Raw genomic sequence first — 21,322 nt, 5'->3', positions numbered from 1 at the left:
CTATTTTTAGCACTATTTTCACTGTATCTCAGAAGTCTTGGTGTATTTTGTCTCTATTTTCATTCATTTCAAAAAAATATTTGATTTTTGCCCTAATGCCATTGTTTACCAAGGATCATTCAGGAACAGGTTGTTTTGTGGCTCACTCCAGAGTTTTCTCAGGTACCAATTTTGAGAAGGGCATCAAGTTCAGGTTCATGGCTGTCCCTCAGGCTCCCAAAGCCAAAGAGCTTTATTGTTTTATTGATGTTGGCAGAAGGGAAGCCAGCAGTATGTAATGATTCACCTCCAAATCCTTATAAAAAAGGCTCTTTTCATAATTTTTAAATTAGGAAAAAGAAAATCCAGAAATAATTCTGTAAAACTTATATCTCAATTGAAATTTATTTTATAATGCATGTAATTTTCAATAAAAACTACACTATTTTCCCAGTATACATTTATATGTGAATGCAGATATTTAATTCTATTTTAATTTTAATATTGGCTTTAAAAGATTGCTAAAGTAACACTTCATTTTATCTTTTTTAACCCTTAGAATGCTATACAGAGATATTAATTTTTATGAAATTTTTTTTTTCAAGTATACATTGAACACTGCTATATGTTCTAGGCACTTTTTTTTTCAGAGTAGGGATTTGGTTTACTAAAGAAGTTGAAAAGAACACAGCCCAAGTGATTTATAAGAAATATAACATTTTAGAAAATCAAAATTAGTTTGGACATTAATCAATAAACCCAAAGCGAAACAACACATTGGACGTTCATATTAGCTTGATATTATGCCCAATATTTTTTGTATAAATGGTCTCGTGTAGTTTGCAATCTTCTGTGTAATACACATGATTATCCGGACTCTGACAGGAGAAATGGCTTAGTCACAGCCAACAATTAGTAGATCACAGAGTAGAACTGGAGTGCTGAAGTTTGATTTTTCACAGTGGGCTTCTGACACATTACTTGAAAATTTGTCATTTTCTAGGTTTTCTGCAGTACAAGCAAGAAGTTTAATACCTTCCTTTGTATCTCTGTGAATCACTAAAAGAATAAGAATTGATCCTAACAGATCTTTTTCTTTGGATACCTAAATTGAACGTGGTTAGCTCTTTGTCATAAACTGCATGACCTCTTAACAACATAACTTTGCCTAAGCTCACAACAAGAAGCAAAATTATTTGGACACAAAATAAAACAAAAGTAACCTCTTTCAGTATGATTGAACAAACCTAGCTTCATTTTGGTTCTTGCTCCATTAGTCTATCTACTTTTCTCTTTCTAGGCCAGTACGAAACTGTTTTCATTTCAGTGCCTTTAAAGTACTTTTTCTTTTTTTTTTTAATTTTATTATTATTATACTTTAAGTTTTAGGGTACATGTGCACAATGTGCAGGTTTGTTACATATGTATACATGTGCCATATTGGTGTGCTGCACCCATTAACTTGTCATTTAACATTAGGTATATCTCCTAATGCTATCCCTCCCCCCTCTCCCCACCCCACAACAGTCCCCAGAGTGTGATGTTCCCCTTCCTGTGTCCATGTGTTCTCATTGTTCAATTCCCACCTATGAGTTAGAACATGCGGTGTTTGGTTTTTTGTCCTTGCGATAGTTTGCTGAGAATGGTGGTTTCCAGTTTCATCCATGTCCCTACGAAGGACATGAACTCATCATTTTTTATGGCTGCATAGTATTCCATGGTGTATATGTGCCACATTTTCTTAATCCAGTCTACCGTTGTTGGACATTTGGGTTGGTTCCAAGTCTTTGCTATTGTGAATAGTGCCACTATAAACATACGTGTGTGTGTCTTTATAGCAGCGTGATTTATAATCCTTTGGGTATATACCCAGTAATGGGATGGCTGGGTCAAATGGTATTTCTAGTTCTAGATCCCTGAGGAATCCCCACACTGACTTCCACAATGGTTGAACTAGTTTACAGTCCCACCAACAGTGTAAAAGTGTTCCTATGTCCCCACATCCTCTCCGGCACCTGTTGTTTCCTGACTTTTTAATGATTGCCATTCTAACTGGTGTGAGATGGTATCTTATTGTGGTTTTGATTTGCATTTCTCTGCTGGCCAGTGATGATGAGCATTTTTCAATGTGTTCGAGGCACTTTTTATGCAGTGGAAATAATTGCAAGTGTGACCAAAAAAAATCTTTTTAATCTAGTGTGAAGTAAAAAGTGGGAAGTGAAAAAATAATGTTTTAAAAATTAAACTAGTAATCAAAGTTGGTCTGTTTAAAACACTTTTCAATTATTACACTGTATCTTCTATATGTAATATAAATCTTTACAAATATTAACCAATTTAATATTCACAACAGTCATGTGAAGTAGCTACTGTAACAGATAAAAAAATTGAGGTACAGATGGCTTAACTATATTACATAAAGTCATAAACATAGTAAGTGGCAGAATTAGGATTCAAAATGTTACATGAATAGTATGAGCAGGTGACCATGGAAGATGAAGAGAAAGAATGCCTAGCTGCCCTGGGAGATCACTAAAGGCCTCAATGTAAAAGTATCACTGGGTCCTAAAAAATATTTGGGAGATAGCCGTGCATATTTAAATCAGACAGCCCTGAATAATATAAATGTGAGCTGGATCATTTACATACCTGTGAAGCCCTGGTCAACTTACTTTACAACTCCAAGCTTTTGTTCCCTTCTTACTAAAAATGGGCTAGGATTATTACTTATTTCATAAGGTTTTGTGAGAATCAAACTAAGTACTATATAGCATGATCTCAGGCCTAGGATTAGGCCCAATAAATTAAAAAATAATTATTATAAATGATGAGAAAGAGCTAGGTAAGTGAAAAAAGGTAAAATTGAAAATATTCCAGATATATGTTGATTACCTAGTAAGGAGTGGGTGAAAAGTGGTAGAAAGATGGGGGAAGGACAATGAGTGGTAGGAACAACAAGGCTGTGACTCATCTCTGAATACATTTTTTGTATAACTGGGACTATGAACAAATCATTAAAACTTACCAAGACATTGGAGAAAACAAAAATATAATTGAGGAATAAAAATTTAACCTAACTGTATTGCAAATCAATAACATAACGACACTGAAGGGCATGAGGAAGGCAAAATATAAACTAAGTTACTTTCTAAAGATAAAGACAAAACAAAAAACTCTGTACATAAATATATATTGTAATCTGTGCAATAAAATTTTAAAATAGATACTCAGAGATGAGTGAGAATTTATGAAATTATTACACACTGGCATTAAACAAAGCTATAAATAGATAATAAAAATAAGAGTTGGCTATCAAAGTATCTGAGAATGAAGTTGAAAATAAGAAATGGAAAAAGCTCAAATGATAGAATTGGAGGTGTCAGTATAAACTGATTATGAAAAATTATATGGTGTATGATACAAGATGATTGGTTAAATATGGATAAATATATGTTGATATTTGTATTATGCATGGATTCATATACATACATAGATTCCCTAGCTGTCTATTGAGAAGGCCAAGACCAAGTATTAATAGTACTCCAGTGGCAATGAGCACAATTAGTATTACAGTCTTTTATTCTAAACATCATTCTCCAATAAAAAGAACTAGGGTTTCATGTTAAAATAATGGTTGAATCCAGGGCTAGGGTGAGGAAATTACAAAATATACCTAAAGCATCTTGGGGTGCCAGAATATAAAAAAGTTATCACAAAAGGACAGGAGCATAACAACAGAACACAGAAGTCAACCTGTAGTAGATCCTAATGGCCAAATAATTTAAACAATAAAATAATGCTAGTTTTAATTATAGCCCATATAATAAAAATTCATGAATCAAATAAATATTGAATTAATAAATAAGAGAGAAGGAATTCTTTCTCATAGAAGAATTCTGATTTGAAACTTTAAAAGAAAAGAGGGAAAGAAGAAACCACTCACAGTAAATACCAGTGTAATAATTATTTTAGGGAAAAGTTTTCTATGGTTGGCAAAATTAGTTGGGGAAAACACATTGTACGCATATATCAAAATATTGCATGTACCACCAAAATATGCACACCTATGATATATCAACAAAAAAATAGTGAAGGAAATTTGAAAACAAACAGGACATTTGTGTAATTTAAATATATGTACCCCCAAAATATGTATAAATTACAATGGGAAAAATAGTATTTAAAATGAATAAACTTGGCAGATACTAACTTAAGCAAGTGGTCAAGGCTGACATCACCACTTATAAAATAAATTTGTCAAGGCTAACATCACCACTTATAAAATAAATTGACATTGTGAAGTCCCTGAAATCATTCATTGAAAAAGAATAATATCATTTTATATTACTTTTTCCAAAATGGCACTGTCTCATTTTAGTAAGAAATAGCATCAATAAAACCAAAATTGATAGGCATTTTCCAAGTAACTGAGCAATACTTTCTAAAGTATCAACGCTGTGAAGTGTGAAAGAAAATTGAAGACCTGGCAACTGTTAAGAAAGGAGAAAACTAAGGGAAAAAAAAAAAAAAAAAACCTGTCTCAACTAAAATTGCAAAAATTAGCTGGGCGTGGTGATGTGCACCTGTAGTCCCAGCTATTAGGGAGGTTAGGCAGGAGAATCACTTGAACTCAGGAGGTGGAAGTTGCAATGAGCCGAGATTGCGCCACTGCACTCCAGCCTGGGAGACAGGGCAAGACTCCATCTACTAAAAAAAAAAAAAAGAGAAGTATGTGACAATGTTAGTTCTCTGGTATTTATCATTTTAGTATGGCTATGTAACATGCTAACATTAGGAAAAGTTTGGTAAGGGAATATGAAAAAGCTCTATTGTTTTGGCTACCATTCCTTTAGTAAGTGTGACAATATATTTAAAAATGTAAATAAAATCCACCCAGGAGATTTTATTATGTAAGCAGTGTGTCAGGTTTTGTGTTTTTTTTCTTTGTTTTTGCTGTGTGTGTCAAGAGTACAACAATACAATTTTGGAGGAGTAGGCAAGAACCTGATCATGAGAACTCCTATAAATTATGCCAAACTATAAAACATAGATTTTAAGTAGGAAAACTAAAGGATCATTTTTACATTTTAGAAAGGATGTGCTCACAAAAAGCAAAGAGGATTCTGGCAGGTTCCATGAGTTGAGGAGATGGAGCTAAGACTACCAGGAGACTTAGGTAGCAAGAGTTCACAGCACAGAGTACCACAAAGGAGAAAACTGCACAGAGATAAATTCCTAGAAATCTACAGAAGTCCCCCTCAAAGAGAAGAATATTGATCCATACATATATGTGAGAAAACTACCTGAGACTGGGTGAAGAACTATAAGAAAGGATCAGCGATAACAATGACCAGGACACACCTAGGTCCAGAAACAGTGTGTGTTCTCATTAGTAAGACCAGAAAAAATCTCATAATTCATGAGGCGAAAGGTTAAAAACTCAGAAAGACCAGACCTAATTAATGAGAAATAATTAGCTGCCTGGTTACTTCTCTGCAGCTGCCTAACCAGTCATAACATCAAGATCTGAAAGGAACAAGCTATGTTTAAGTAACTTACTAAATCCCAGAAAAAAATACCTAGAACGTTTCAGGCAATAAAAAATTCAAAACACAATGACAAAACTTTTTCAATGTCTGGCATAAAATCAAAGTTTATCAGGCATTTAAAGAAACAGGCACGTATGGCCCATAATTAAGGAAAATAATCCATTGAAAGCATCCCAGACGTAACACAGTGGTTAGAATTAGAGGTAAACTACTTTAAGACACTTAATATAACTTTACTCCAAATGCTCTAAAACTAAAGAATTTGAAAATATAAACAATGTCTTGAAGTTAAAATTCACTAACAAATCAAGCAATATCACAATAATAAAAATAGAGATATATGAGTTAACATGAAAGAAAACACAATATTATTTGAATGTCAATTCTCATTTTGATCTTAGATTTTTTTTTTTTTTTAGACGGAGTCTCGCTCTGGCATCCAGGCTGGAGTGCAGTGGCGCGATCTCAGCTTACTACAACCTCCACCTCTCGGGTTCACGCCATCCTCCTGCCTCAGCCTCCTGAGTAGCTGGGACTACAGGTGCCAACCACCACGCCCGGCTAATTTTTTTTATTTTTAGTAGAGATGGGGTTTCACCCTGTTAGCCAGGATGGTCTTGATCTCCTGACCTTGTGATCCACCCAGTTCGGCCTCCCAAAGTGCTGGAATTACAGGGTGAGCCACTGCGTCCAGCCTGATCTTAGATTTAATATCATTCCAGTCAGGATTCTGGCAGGCTTTTTTTGTAGAAATTGACAAGTATATTCTAAAATTCAAATGAAAATTCAACAGTCTTGGAACATGCAAAACAATTCTGAAAAAAAGACCAAAGTTGTAGTATTTGTCTTTCCAAGATGTATTATAAAGCTATAGTAATCAAGACCTGTGAGAGCTTTATAAAGATAAATAAATAGATCAGTAGAATAGAGAGTTAAGCAATAGACTGACACATATAAGGATGACATATTTTTAATACTGGTTCAAAGAAACAGCATTGGAGAAAGGATAGCCTTTTCAACAAACTGTGCTAGAATAATTAGATATGCATATGCAAAAGTCAAGTTTGATACATCACCTTGAACTATAAACAAAAATCATAGACGTATGTTTATTGCAGAAGTATTCACAATAGCCAAGATATGGAATCAACATATGTGTCTATCAGAGGATGAAAGGATAAGGAAAATTATATACCAGGGACTGTTGTGGGGTGGGGGGGAGGGGGGAGGGATAGCATTAGGAGATATACCTAATGCTAAATGATGAGTTAATGGGTGCAGCACACCAACATGGCACATGTATACATATGTAACAAACCTGCACATTGTGCACATGTACCCTAAAACCTAAAGTATAATAATGAAAAAAAGTTTATTTACATTCCAAATACAGTAGAAAGGCTTATGTGCTTTTCTGTTAAACTGGAAAGATATTGTACCAAAATTATAAATATATTGATTCATGTTTTCTTCTAATACCTTTTAGTTATATTTTCAGCATTTACATTTTCTGTATAGCTGGCACAGATTTTGGCATAAAAAGTATAAATTCAGCTTTGTTTAATGTCTATTTGTCGAAATACCACGTGACACTGATTTGAAATACTTTTATTATATATTAAACTTTTCTTCATACTGTCCTCACTATACCCCAAAAAAAGAAAATTATATATGTGTGTGTATGTGTGCATATATGTGTATATATATATATATATACATATATATACACAATGTAATACTGTTCAACCATAAAAAAATAAAATCCTGTCATTTGCAACAACATGGATGAAACTAGAGGACATTAAGTAAAATAAAGCAGGCACAGAAAGACACATATCATATATTCTCACTCATATATGGGAGCTAAAAAAACGACCTCATGAAGATAAAGAGTAGAATAATGACTACCAGAGGCTAGGAAAAATGATGCAGGTAAAGGAATAAAGATGGGTTGGTTAATGGGTGGAAAAATACAGTTAGAAAGAAGGAAAAGGATCTACTACAATAGATAGATCTTATTAACTATTAACTATAGTTACCATAACAGGTATTTCTAACATGAAGAAATAATAAATGTTTGAAGTGATGGATAACCTAATTGCCCTAATTTGATCATTACAAATTGTATGTTTTATCAAAATCACATTTACTACATAAATATGTATAACTATTATATATCCACAAAATTAAAAATTAAAGAGTTTATTTCTAAGTATTTTGCAGCTTTTATAAACAAAATTGTTTCCTTGGTTCATTTTTCAAGTGGTCCTTTATTCGTATATATAAATGTTACTAATTTTTGTAGGTCAGTTTTGTATTCTAAGCTTTACTGTACACTGGTTCTAACAATTTCTAGGGTGGTCTTTAGGGTTTTCTCTATAAAAGATCATGTCATCTGCAAACAGGGACAAGTTAATTTCTTCCTTTTAAATGTATATTGCTTTATTTCTCTCTCTTGCCTAATTGCTCTAGCTAGACCGTCCAGTATTATGTTGAGTAGAAATGACAAAGGTGGGCATCATTATCTTGTTCCAGATCTTAGAGAAGTTTTTCAACTTTTCCCTGTTCAGTATGATATTAGCTGTGGGTTTGTCATATTTGACCTTTATTGTACTGAAATACATTCTTTTTATATCTAATAGGTTGATAACTTTTATCATAAAAGGGTCTTAAATTTTGTCAAATGCTTTTTCTGCATTTGTCAAGATAATTATGTGGTTTCTGTTCTTCATTCTGTTAATGTAGTGTATCACATTTATGTATTTACGTATTTGAACCATTCTTGCATCCCTGAGATGAATTCCACTTGATCACGGTGAACGATCTTTTTAACGGGCTGTTGAATTCAGTTGGCTAGTATTTTGTCATTTTAATGTCCATGGGATCTGCTGTGATGGTCTATCTTTTCTGGCACGAATAATTTGTGTCTTTTCTCTTTTTCTCTTAGAGAACCTTCCTGGAAGGTTCTTAGTGTATTGATCTCAATTCTAAGTACTTTTCATTTTGGTGATCTTCTCTACTTGTTTCCTATTTTCAATATTATTGATTTTTTCTCATTTTTATTATTTATTTTCTTCTGTTTACAGTGCATTTAACTTGCTTTTCTTTTTCTAGATTTCTAAATGGAAAAAGATTTTAGATTTTTCTTACTTTATAATAATATGCATTTAGTGTTATAAATTTCCCTGTAAATACAATTTTTGTTGCATCCCATAAATTTTGATCAGTAACATTTTTATTTTTACTTAGTTCAATATATATTTTTAATTTCTTTTGAGACTTCTCCTTTGACCCATGTTTTATTTAGAAGTATGTTGCTTAATCTGTAAGTGTTTTGGGTGTTCCAGTATTTTAGTTATGGATTTCTAGTTTCATTCCATTGTGGGCTGAGAATAAAATGTATTTTATTTTAAACTTATTAAGGTGTGTTTTATGGCTCAAATCTGGTCTATCTTAGTGAACGTTCTCTGTGAGCTTGAGAAAATTGTCTATTCTGCTGTTGTTAGATGAAGGAGTCTATAGCTGTCTATTATGTTCGGTTGATTGAAAGTACTGTTCAGTTGAAATATATTTTTACTGATTTTCTTCCTACTAGATTTATCAATTACTAACAGAAGGGTGTTGAAGACTCCAACTATAATATCGAATTTAGTATTTCTCCCTGATGTTCTTTTAGTGTCTCAAGTTCTATTGGTTTTAAGGATCTGTTGTTAGGTGCATATAAATTAAGAATTGATATGAGTTCTTAAGAGAATGGATTCCTTTATTATTGTGTATAATTTTTAAATTCTATCTTTGTGTTATTTTCTTACTTGATGTTCTTTGGCTTACATTACACATCTTAACTAATCAGAATCTACTTCAGTTATAAACAAACTTGGTTTTAGGGAAATATGTAAATTGTATTTTTGTATTGTTCCACCACTTGTACTTTCTTGTGCTATTACTATTATACATATTATATCTATTTGGGCTATAAACCCAATGGCACATTGTTGGAATTGTTACCTTATATAAGCATATTTTTTAAAGAAGGTGGAATAAGGGAATTTTGAAACGTACCTTTGAAATGGATATCCTAATTTCCATGTGGGCATTTAAAAAATTAGTTGGAATATGAAGAAACAAAGGCATTATCTGGATATTTGGATATGAAAATATCTTTTGATGGATAAGGTGATACATTAAAACAGGGATTCTACCCCTGGATAGTTTTATGTTAAAATTATTTTAAGACAGATAATCACATAGCACATTATAAAGAATATTGGGCCTTAAATTTTACCTTGTAAAAATTAAAAATAAAACAAATCTCTGCTAGTAGATACCTCTCAATGTTTGATATTAAGCCCCAAATCTGATAAAGCACTCTCACAATTGATGTTAAAGATATTGACTATATATGGTTATTATTTTATCTATGTTTACTGGAGAAATGACATTTTAAATCTTCCCCCATGTACTGAAAGGTATGTTGAAACTACGAGATGATATGCAAAAACAATGTATTAATATTATATAAATCTTGGAGTGAGAAACACCAGGAGACTATGATCACATGAGACTATGAATATGAGAAAATAATCTGAATTTTAGGTCAAAAAGGTTAGCACTAAAAATCAGTAAGTTAGAATGAGTAAGAACTAGTACTTGATACCGCAATAGGGTGATTATAGTTGACAATAATTTACTGTATATTTTAAAATATCTCAAAAATGCAATTGGGATATTCCTAACACAAAGAAATAAAAAATACTTCAGTTCATGTATATCCCAGTAATCCAGATTTGATCATTACACATTGTATGCATGTATCAAAACATCACATTTACCCAATAAACATACATAATTGTTAGGTAATCATAATAATTAAAAATATTTTGTTAAAAAAAGCTTATCAGGAAAACAAATAAGCCTTAATCTATGTTCATATCAAAGTATTGTGGTAGAGTTTTAACTATGAAAATTTCTTAACAACATAATAGCCTGTCATAAAACAGTAAGTACAGTAAATCATAACAGAAAATCTAAGTAATACAAAAGAATAAGTGTGAGAATAACAACATAACTAATACAGGGAAGAAATAAAATAGTCAAACTTTTTTCTACTAGAATAGAAAAAAGTATTATGACTCTGCAAATACATGTTCTTTACAGTTTATGGACTTTAAAGGATGCTATTCCCTCAGTCGAAGCCTTCTGAATTCACTACAGTTGATGATAATTGCCTACAGTCATTTTTAGAAGCTATAAGCATAAATCTAATTATTGCATCTAAATATGCATACATGGTTGCTATCATAACTATCCATTTTAGCTTGCTATTAAAAAACTTTTTCCCTTATGAAAGTGAATCTTATGTTTGACTGGAAATATTTCTTTAATTTCGAATTATGAGGAAAACCCATTAAGGCAATATAGCTTTAAAATGAAATAAATTTTTTATCAGTAATAGCTATATTTTATGTTTCTGTTTTGAATTATTCATGGAGTCCTAGAATTTAGGTATTGAAAAGGGCATCAAAGATTATTTATTCAAGTAAAATATTTAATCTAAGTCATGTTATCTCTTGGAAAAAAAAAAGCCTCAATGCTCTTGTATAAAATCAACAAATGAGGTATTTGCTGAGGCAAAGCGCTAGTATAAAATAATATAAATCTTATATAGGTTGCTTTTTGTTTATGTTATATACAAATATTTCATAGTATATGATATAAATACTACAGGTAAAAACATATAGATATTATATTTAGTATTCCATCTATATTTTATAGTATATATTCCTCTGGTATATATTATTTACTGTGGTAATAAAGTAGCAATAACTAAAGCTACAAAGTCATTAAGGTAATTTTTCAAAATCTAAATATAAAACCTAAGTATAAAACTTAATACTCTTCACTCCTGGTGCAGGACTAAAATCAAGAATTACTTTTTTTTCTTTCTGTCTAAAATTTGATATTTAATTGGTTAGGTTTCCATGAGCACACACTTATTATCCTCCCACTTTAACAGAGTTATATGTACATCTTAAAAATTTCAAACATGTTTGTACTCCAGTAATACATTTATTTTCTTTTTCTAACCTTCATGAAGACATCTGCCTCCAAGTTCTCCTGTTTTCAGGCCAGACTGTGAAACTGACTGACCACATTGCTTGCTCTTCAAATGTCATCTTGGGACTTTATTCTATAACATCAACCTGAGATTTCCTCTCATATAATCTCACTGTTCCTTTTTTCTTTTTCACCTGGTCCTTTCCTTTTTCTACATTTACTTTTTTATTTTGTAGAACATCTATCCTCTAGTAGCTTTCTGTGGATACCTGGAAAATAACATTTTGAGACATTGTGTGTTTCAGAAAAGTCTTTTAGAATCTCCACATTTCCTAAGTAATTTTCCTGAAAATAGAATTTTCAGTTTACACTCCCGTTTTCTCGGAAATTCAAAGGCTTTGCCCCGTTTTGTCTTTTGGCTTCCAGTATTGCTCTTGCAAATTCCTAATGATATTGTTACTCTTAATTCTATGTATAGGACTGTTTTGGCTATTTGAAAACTTTTAGAATCATCTATTTATGGTTTTCTAAATGTTCAGGGAAATTCATTTTGGTGTGTACCTTTTTCATTTATTTTATTAACATGTGGATCCTTAAAACTGAACACGTCTGCAGTAATATTTGTAGAGATTTACTTGTGTAATGTTTCTGAATTATTTTCTTCCCTCAATTTCTATTTTCTTTCTTTCTGGGACTCCTCCTAGTCATATGTCTAACCTCCAATTTGATCATATAATGTTGCCAGTTTGTCTCACTTTTTTTTTTTTGGAATTTGTCTTTTTTTCTACATTTTACAAAATTTCTTTAACTTTAATCCTATTAACCTTTCCATGAATTTCCCCTTGAATCATATCTTTAATTGACAAGAACACTTTCTTGTGTATAGAACTCTTTAATCTTATTTGATAGATGTAATATATTTTAACTCCCTAAGAATATTAACTATAGCTCATTTAAAACTTTTTGTTCATTGTTCCTGATTCCTCTGAAATTCCTGTTTCTGACTTTTACAATAGATAACTTTTTCCATTTCTGATGATCTTTTCTGTCCTTTCATATTGTTTTAGTCAAACCTCAACCAGAAATAAATGAAATACTTTAAGTATTTAAAACAGAGAATTAGTACAGGAGGTTAGCGGCATAGACAGTGGCTCATCTGATAATGCAGTCATGGGGCAGTGCCTCACTTTGGCAACATAGAGACGGTTTTGGAGAATGAAAATATGAAACCAAACAGAGCAAGATATGGAAAGAAATTAACTTGAGGGAAAATAATCATAGAACTAGCAAACATATTTAAAAGAAAGTTAGGATAATTTTATGGGAAACTCGAACATGACTGAGACCTCTCCAGTAGTTTTATTTTTGATTGATTTGGTGTGAACCAAGCATTTCAATTGGTATCTTCAAAACTGAATGACCAGGAAATATTTTTTCATGTGATGATCCACCTCTCTAGACAGGAATATTTTAACCTCCTTTCTGGACAGTATAAGCTGAGCTGGAAGCTAAACATGGAAAAATGGCTAGTGACCTCACCATTCATCAGCAGATGCCCACACAATGGCCCCGCTTTCTGCCTTTGCCTAAGACTCACACAGCCTTGTGACTGGTTTTCTTTTTGGATCTCATCCACAGAGTAAATTCCCTGTCTCCTGCTACTGTCCTGAAGCCATAGGATCAAACTGAGTGATTTAGTGGAAAAGAGGTGGAACTTAACACGCTTTATGTGGGGTTTCAATCACTCTGTTTTTCATCCAGTTCTGTTTTTACATTTGGTGGTGACTCCAATTAGTGAACCTTTCCAGTCCTTCCTTGGTGCAACAATATGCCTCTTATTTAAATTTTTCTCTATAAACAGGTTTTGGCTTTTGTCATTAATTAACCCAACCAACACCTATTCATTCAGTTCCCACCTTACAAAATTGCGCTTATTTCTCTCATTTGTTCTTGGTTTCTCTAGATGTTTGTGGATTTATAACTTGTTCCCTTTGGTTTCATTTTAGGGATAATTCAAGGAACAGAGATTTGTGTGAGTGTACAATATCTATCTTTTCTTCTTTCATCTTAATGACAGAAAATATTGTATAGATAACAAACTTAATGAGTGAAACCTTAGTGACAACACTGCTTTTAAAAACAAAAGCTTTAACTAGCTTCTTAATGTTGCAAAATTATGTTATGCATGTTTATTTTGTTCAAAATGTATATGCAACTTTTATTTTTAATATTTCTCTCCTATTCATATTTGCATGTCAGGATTATAGAAGTCTTGCCGGAAACTGACAGATTGCTTATGCAGAAATTTCTGTCAGTTATTTTAGAACACATTATTATTTCACAAATGCTGTGAAACTAGAAATAGTGTAAATATTATATTTTGTATTATCTTCTTCAATGCATTTGTCAAAAAGAATGGCACATCTGTGGATGGTTACACAATACGTTCTACCAGTCTGTGTCTTAGTGATTGTCCACTGATGAGAAACTCCAATTAGCCTATTGTCAAAGCATAATTTCTCATGAAAAAGTTTGTTTTTCTAAATTTTTACTAGATGCAATCTATGCTTCAATGATTAAGTGAAATACAGTCCAGCAATTCACATATTTCACATTTACTTTTTTGATTACTAAAAATTACATGTTATTAAATCCACGTGTGTAAGCAACAGTGTAAATTTTTTGTACCTTCATTTTGGAGGTACAGAAATATTTCTTGGGTTACATACTTGATCAACGCATGGCATTAAGGGTAAAGATTAGGAACTTAAGGGTGAACTGATTTGAACATATCACTTCAACATTTGCAAAAATAATTGATATTCATACATAGACTTCCACAGCTTGAATATGCATAAATTGTTCACTGAAGCATTGTTTTTCATCTCACTCAGCTTTGCTAGAGGTAGTTTACAGAAGTAGAAACAGTATTCGATTGTACATGCTTTTAAAAGAATTATGACTGTAACATTTGACATAGTTTGTGAAAAGTGCATTTTGTGTTATTTTGAGTGAGACCTGCCTGTCTAAATTCAGAGAACCAGAGCGAATTTTTCCATATCAATTTTTCCTCTTAGAAAGAATAGAACTACATTGTCAATGCGGGGACAGTTTTAATCAAGCTCTGCTTAAGCCAATACTTAAATGCAAGTAGCAAGAATACCTGTTCTTCCATGAACTGGCTGGAAGCTTTCCTGCTGACCGAGACAAAACTCACTAGGAATGGGTATTGGGAGGACATCTATTCACTAAAAGGTTTGGAGTCAACTTCCAGAGCCATAGAACACCGCAAGGCTCATGAGAGTAAAGTTAGAGAACACTGAGAACTCCTTGAGTATTTTGAAAATTCCAAGAGAAGTGTAGCCAGACAAAGCAATTTGAACATTTCATAGGCTCTTATTTTTGACATTTCTATAATTTTGTAGTTGTGAATATGGATATGACATTTTCTTCTTTTCACTCACTCATATTGAGTTCTTACAGACTTAAATGATTTTCAGGCATTACAAAAATACCCCCAGGAACTGTATGCAAATGAAGTAGGGTTTGCTCAGCATAGATAGCATTTACCTGGAGAGCAGGTCCATATATCTCACCAGAGTCTCAGAGTGGCATCTATATTAAAAAAATGATTAAAAAGGGACTTAAAGCTTCCCCCTGAAAGGAAGGTAAGTCTATTTCAGTATATCAAATGACATAATAAATCCTGGTTATGTTAATTTTGCATTTCTCTTCTAGGGCCTGTATGTATTGACTAACAGACAAATAGAGTATTCTATATTGGTGATTATGCTGCTAATTGAGTGTAGAAGATAATGTTTATTGTTAAATGAAAATAAAATAAGCTAAATAACCAATTCAAGTTAGAATTTCACTTTCCTGGCAGCCTTATTTTTGGTCTTATTTTACTCTTTAACCTCTATTTTTATGTACATTTACTTACATCTTACGATTTTAATCTATATATATATATATGCTGTGAAAATGCATGCCTGGCTTAAATGTAGTCTCATGCAGAAGAACGTGTCTTAAATTTTATTTAACAATATTTATTTATATAATCAATAAAATAGATGTAATAACCAGAATATTAAATATGTATGGTTTTATCTTTCTTAATCAGGAATTATGAACATAGATGTTCTTGTAGTTGTTTTATATTTCTTTTTACTCAATGAAATATATCCCATTAGAAAAAATGTCTTAGAAGTAAAAGAACCTTTCCAAAGGGAAGTTTATATAAATATTACTAATGATCCTGCTAAAATAAATCAAATTTAAAACCTGTTGAAACCCTCAAAGCACAAAAGTCTTACATAGAACAATGTTGAAATTCTCTTAAACTTCCCTAAACTTTGTCTATATAAACAATCCCAAACTTCTGCACTATGAATGATTGACTCTCTGGCAGGGTAGATGGTGGTGTTCTTGTTCGTTTCTTTGCTTTGTTTTTTAGCCCATGGCAATTCACTCAACAGCTGTGAGCTCCATTTTCTTGCTGTTTGTTCCACCGCCTAGAGTTTTTTCATTTGCTTTTTATGACACAATATGATAGCACTAAAAATGCATTTTGTAAACTATAAATTATATAATCCTATTTTGTAACATGTAAATGTTGGGGTGACAAATATTGCTCATGGAATTATATCAAAAAAGTTAACCTTCTTTTACTTTTACCTCTATATTTATCATGCTGTTTTCATGGTAAATGCACATCTCATATAATTTTGCGAGGAATTATTAAAGGTGCAAAAGTAGGATCATTTTATTCTACATTTATGTTTAATTGGTTCTTTATAAAATGAAGTTTCTGCATAATATCTTTTTAAAAAGGAAAATTGCATGTAACTAATGTACTTTTACTCAAATGTTTTAATTTAACTTTTATGGCAGAATCAATTCAGATTTGAATATCAACATGTTGTGAACTACTTCTAATTACCAACAAACAAAAGAAATGCAATTCAATTAAATGTAATTAAATTAAATGTACCTATTGTTTTGAATATAAAGGAAGAGAAAGCAAATATATTTATTTTCAAAGAGGAAGGTAAATAAAAAAACTATTTTGAAAAGTTCTGCATAAAACGGTAAATTCAGATTGCATTAATTTTGCAGTGAAACAGCAGTTTAATTTTACACACGTCTAGCCAGTTACTATTTGAAGATTCCAGTGCAGGCTACCGAATAACTAGGTAAGTTAATAAATCCTTGTCTTTAAACATATGACATTTAAATCACAAAATAAAATGGCACGGTGGTTAGCTAATCAAAATTAATTGATGCTGCTGAAGAAATTATGCCCATCTGTAGCAATTTCTTAATAAATAGAAACCTGAAAATAACTAAGACCAATAGATTTTAAATTGCAGCCGTAGTTTTAATAATATCATTAATTTCCTTCAGCTCTAAAATGTCAAAAATCCTATGAGTTAAATCAGATAGCATTTGGATTTGATGATGTTAGATATTTTAGAATATATTTAAAACAAATGATTATTAATTTTATTCATTTGTTAAATTCAGTAGGAACTTAGTGTTCTCTATTTTCTACCTTCAACAATTTCAGCATTTAATTTACATTACCTCTTCCTAATAAACACACATGCACACATACTCAATTGGCATTCGCAGAGTTTTTCCACCTAATAGATGTTGATAATCTTCCTTCAGGATAGGACATTTATCATAAATTTATTCTCCCATAATCTATGTCCATTCAGTGTTTCTTAAAATCACTGACTGCCCTTAGGACACCCAGACATCCAGCAGTTAGGTAGCTTGCCCAACACTACAAAACTCCTAAATATTTGAGTTGAGTTAGATTCAAACCCAGAACTCGTACCGTCTTATGAATGATACTGCTTTTTCAGCAGAATTGTCTTAGCTCCTGAGATGGGCACAAAAATATTGGGTAAAACAATAGTTCAAAAGAGAAAATAAGGATATCAATATTATTTCTTAAATATCATAATTATTTTTAAACTATGTATAAAGTTTTACTGTTTTGAAATCAGAAACTATGAGAGTAATCTACTTTTAAATAATATATTAAATATAATTGAAATTCCCACTGGGTTTTTACTCTCCTTCAGGAAGACAAACTCCTACAAAGTTTGTCTTGAGGGTATATTCTGATAGGAGATAAGGTAAGATAACGTAAAGCTAGACAGTTTTTACAACAAGGTGGTCCACTTGTAAGTATGTTCTGGAAAAATAATTGCTTTAAAACAGGACATTGAGATCTTTAGGTAGGATATCAAGACATTTAAATGCAACAAGAACATAACATGCACTATACAAATATAAACCTCATTTACATTTTTTCACACCAAAAGAGCTCTGAAATATATAAAAGTATTAAATTGCGCAAAAAACTTTTCCTGTGAAATGCCAGTCACTCAACAGAAGAATCTCAGTTTTAAGATAAAATCTTTCCTCCAAAACTGTACTAACGCCCCTCCCATAGTTATTATGTTGAGATAGAGACAAAATTTTCTCCAAGTCTCTATTTGATCTTGAAAACTGATTTCAAAGCCACTAAGTCCTGACAATAACAGAAGGGAAAGGCCAATCCCTTTATTACTTTTCTTTTTAAAAAACTTGACTAAAGAATTAGAGAATATGGAGTAAGTTCTTATTCCCACAGTCATACAACTGCCTTTGCTCTGAAGATATGATTGGTGCAGTCAGCAAAAACACAGATAACCTGCAGACTATGACTCAAACTCACAGCTGTAGATAGTTCTGGTTTGGGGCAGCACACCTTCTAATGATTTAGAAAGTAAGCTTTTTTAAAAAAGCAAAAGAGTAAAGAGAATGCAGGCAGACAACAGAAGCCATACTAAAGTGTAAATGAAATACTTATATTTTATTTACCAGAACCCTAAAATATAACTATAAAGTACACTCATATCCCAACAAAGTCAAAGCTAACCTCTAGCAAAATGCCAAGGACATGCATTGAACAATCTACTCTGTAAATAAACTTTATTAATGTTGTTCTACTTGGTTATCATTAAAAAAGAAGGCTTTAGGAAAGCAAAATAAACCAAATTCTAAAGATTAAACAAAAGTGTCAGGAAAACAGAGAAATTAAAAGTAGTTTTATAGGCCATTGCTTGGCATAATTTATAAGCAAGTTCTTCTTAAGTTCTAGTTGTAAAAATTCTTTCTCTTTTTAAGAAAAATTTAAAATTACATGTGTCTTTTAATATATTTCTATTGTTCAGCATTGCTCCATAAATACTATTTGTAATTAAACTTACTGAAAAATAGCAAAGATTTAATATGGAGAGAAGAAAAGATAGTTGTTTTGTATTCATATAATCAGTAGTTCTTTACCTTGGCTTCATATCAGTCTTACCTGGTTTGCTCAAAAAATATATACTTGTGAGAGGTGACAGCATGCTGGCAGTCCTCATAGCCCTCTCTCGTCTCGGTGCCTCCTCTGCCTGGCCTCCCACTTTGGTGGCACTTGAGGAGCCCTTCAGCCCACCGCTGCACTGTGGGAGCTCCTTTCTGGGCTGGCCAAGGCGGGAGCCGGCTCCCTCAGCTCGCAGGGAGTGTGGAGGGAGAGGCGCGAGCTGGCAACGGGGCTGCGCGCAGCGCTTGCAGGCCGGCTGGAGTTCCGGGTCGGCTGGAGTTCCGGGTGGGCGTGGGCTTGGCGGGCCCACCCGACTCGGAGCAGCCGGCCGGCCCTGCCCGCCCCGGGGAATAAGGGACTTGGCACCCGGGCCAGCGGCTGCGGAGGGTGTACTGGGTCCCCCAGCAGTGCCCGCCCACAGGCGCTGCCCTCGATTTCTCACCAGGCCTTAGCTGTCTTCCCGCGGGGCAGGGCTCGGGACCTGCAGCCCGCCATGCCTGAGCCTCCCACCCCCTCCATGGGCTCCTGTGCGGCCCGTGCCTCCCGGACGAGCGCCACCCCCTGCTCCAGGGTGCCCAGTCCCATCGACCGCCCAAGGGCTGAGGAGTGCGAGGGCACAGCGCGGGACTGACAGGCAGCTCCACCTGCAGCCCCCGTGCAGGATCCACTGTTTGAAGCCAGCTGGACTCCTGAGTCTGGTGGAGATGTGGAGAACCTTTATGTCTAGCTCAGGGATTGTAAACACACCAATCAGCACCGTGTCTAGTTCGAGTTTTGTGGATGCACCAATCGACACTCTGTGTCTGGCTGCTCTGGTGGGGCCTTGGAGAACCTTTGTGTCCATACTCTGTAGCTAACTGATCTGCTGGGGACGTGGAGGACTTTTATGTCTAGCTCAGGGATGGTAAACGCACCAATCAGCGCCCTGTCAAAACAGACCACTGGGCTCTACCAATCAGCAGGACGTGGGTGGGGCCGGATAAGAGAATAAAAGCAGGCTGCCTGAGCCAGCAGTGTCAACCTGGTCTGGTCCCCTTCCACACTGTGGAAGCTTTGTTCTTTCGCTCTTTGCAATAAATCTTGCTACTGCTCACTCTTTGGGTCTATACTGCTTTTATGAGCTGTAACACTCACCGCGAAGTTGTGCAGCTTCACTCCTGAGCCAGCAAGACCATGAACCCACCAGAAGGAAGAAACTCCAAACACATCCAAACATCAGAAGGAACAAACTCTGGACACGCCGCCTTTAGAACTGTAACACTCACGGCGAGGGACTGTGGCTTCATTGTTGAAGTCAGTGAGACCAAGAACCCACCAATTCCGGACACACTTGGACTATATAATAATAATATGTGAAGTTGAGAACCACTCTTCTAGCTTTTCAAAAAGCATATTCTTTTCACTAGAAAAGAACAGATCAGGCCGGGCGCGGTGGCTCACGCTTGTAATCCCAGCACTTTGGGAGGCCGAGGAGGGCGGATCACGAGGTCAGGAGATCGAGACCATGGTGAAACCCTGTCTCTACTAAAAATACAAAAAATTAGCCGGGCGTGGTGGCGGGCGCCTGTAGTCCCAGCTACTCGGAGAGGCTGAGGCAGGAGAATGGCATGAACCCGCGAGGTGGAGCTTGCAGTGAGCCGAGATTGTGCCACTGCACTCCAGCCTGGGCGACAGAGCGAGACTCCGTCTCAAAAAAAAAATAAAAAATAAAATAAAAATAAAATGAAAAGAACAGATCAAAGATACTCATGTGAGAGACTTTTAACTTCTTATTTTAGAGTACTACTGAATGGACATACAAGATGGGTTGACTATTCGTCTACATTGTCTTTTCTCAGCCTCTTTTAATTTTATTTTTCACACAGAGAAAAAGCTTTTACAATTATTTCAGAATCATGAAAAATTAAAGCGATAAGGACTTTGTCAACCATGACAATCTTACAGCCACCAAAGCTACCTTCACTAAACTGCCTGAGCATAATGCACTGCATTACGTATCTTCTTTAATTTGTCTTTCCCAACTGGATTTATTTGTGATTTTTTTTATTACTTCTTTTCATTGGACAATATGTTTGGGTAGAGGTTGTGTGTATTTTTGCTCACTAATGTTTCTATATAACTTGACAGCTACTAGAATTTAAGTATTTTGTAAATTAGTGATTAAATATGTTAATGTGTAAATGATAATTGGAATATGATGTAAATTAATAATTCTCATTTTCTTGGAAATATGGAAAATTCTTGCCAATATTATCAAATCATTTTTCCTACTTCGAATCATGTCTGAATTCTTAGTTTTTGATCTTTCTTTGAGGCAAGGATATTAGTATTTTTTATCATGAATTATTATATGTTTTAGAGAAACTTTAAC

Source organism: Hylobates moloch, unplaced genomic scaffold (genome assembly GCF_009828535.3).
Source record: "Hylobates moloch isolate HMO894 unplaced genomic scaffold, HMol_V3 SCAFFOLD_2, whole genome shotgun sequence".
In the NCBI taxonomy this organism is placed as follows: domain Eukaryota; kingdom Metazoa; phylum Chordata; class Mammalia; order Primates; family Hylobatidae; genus Hylobates; species Hylobates moloch.
This window is presented reverse-complemented; position numbering follows the sequence as displayed.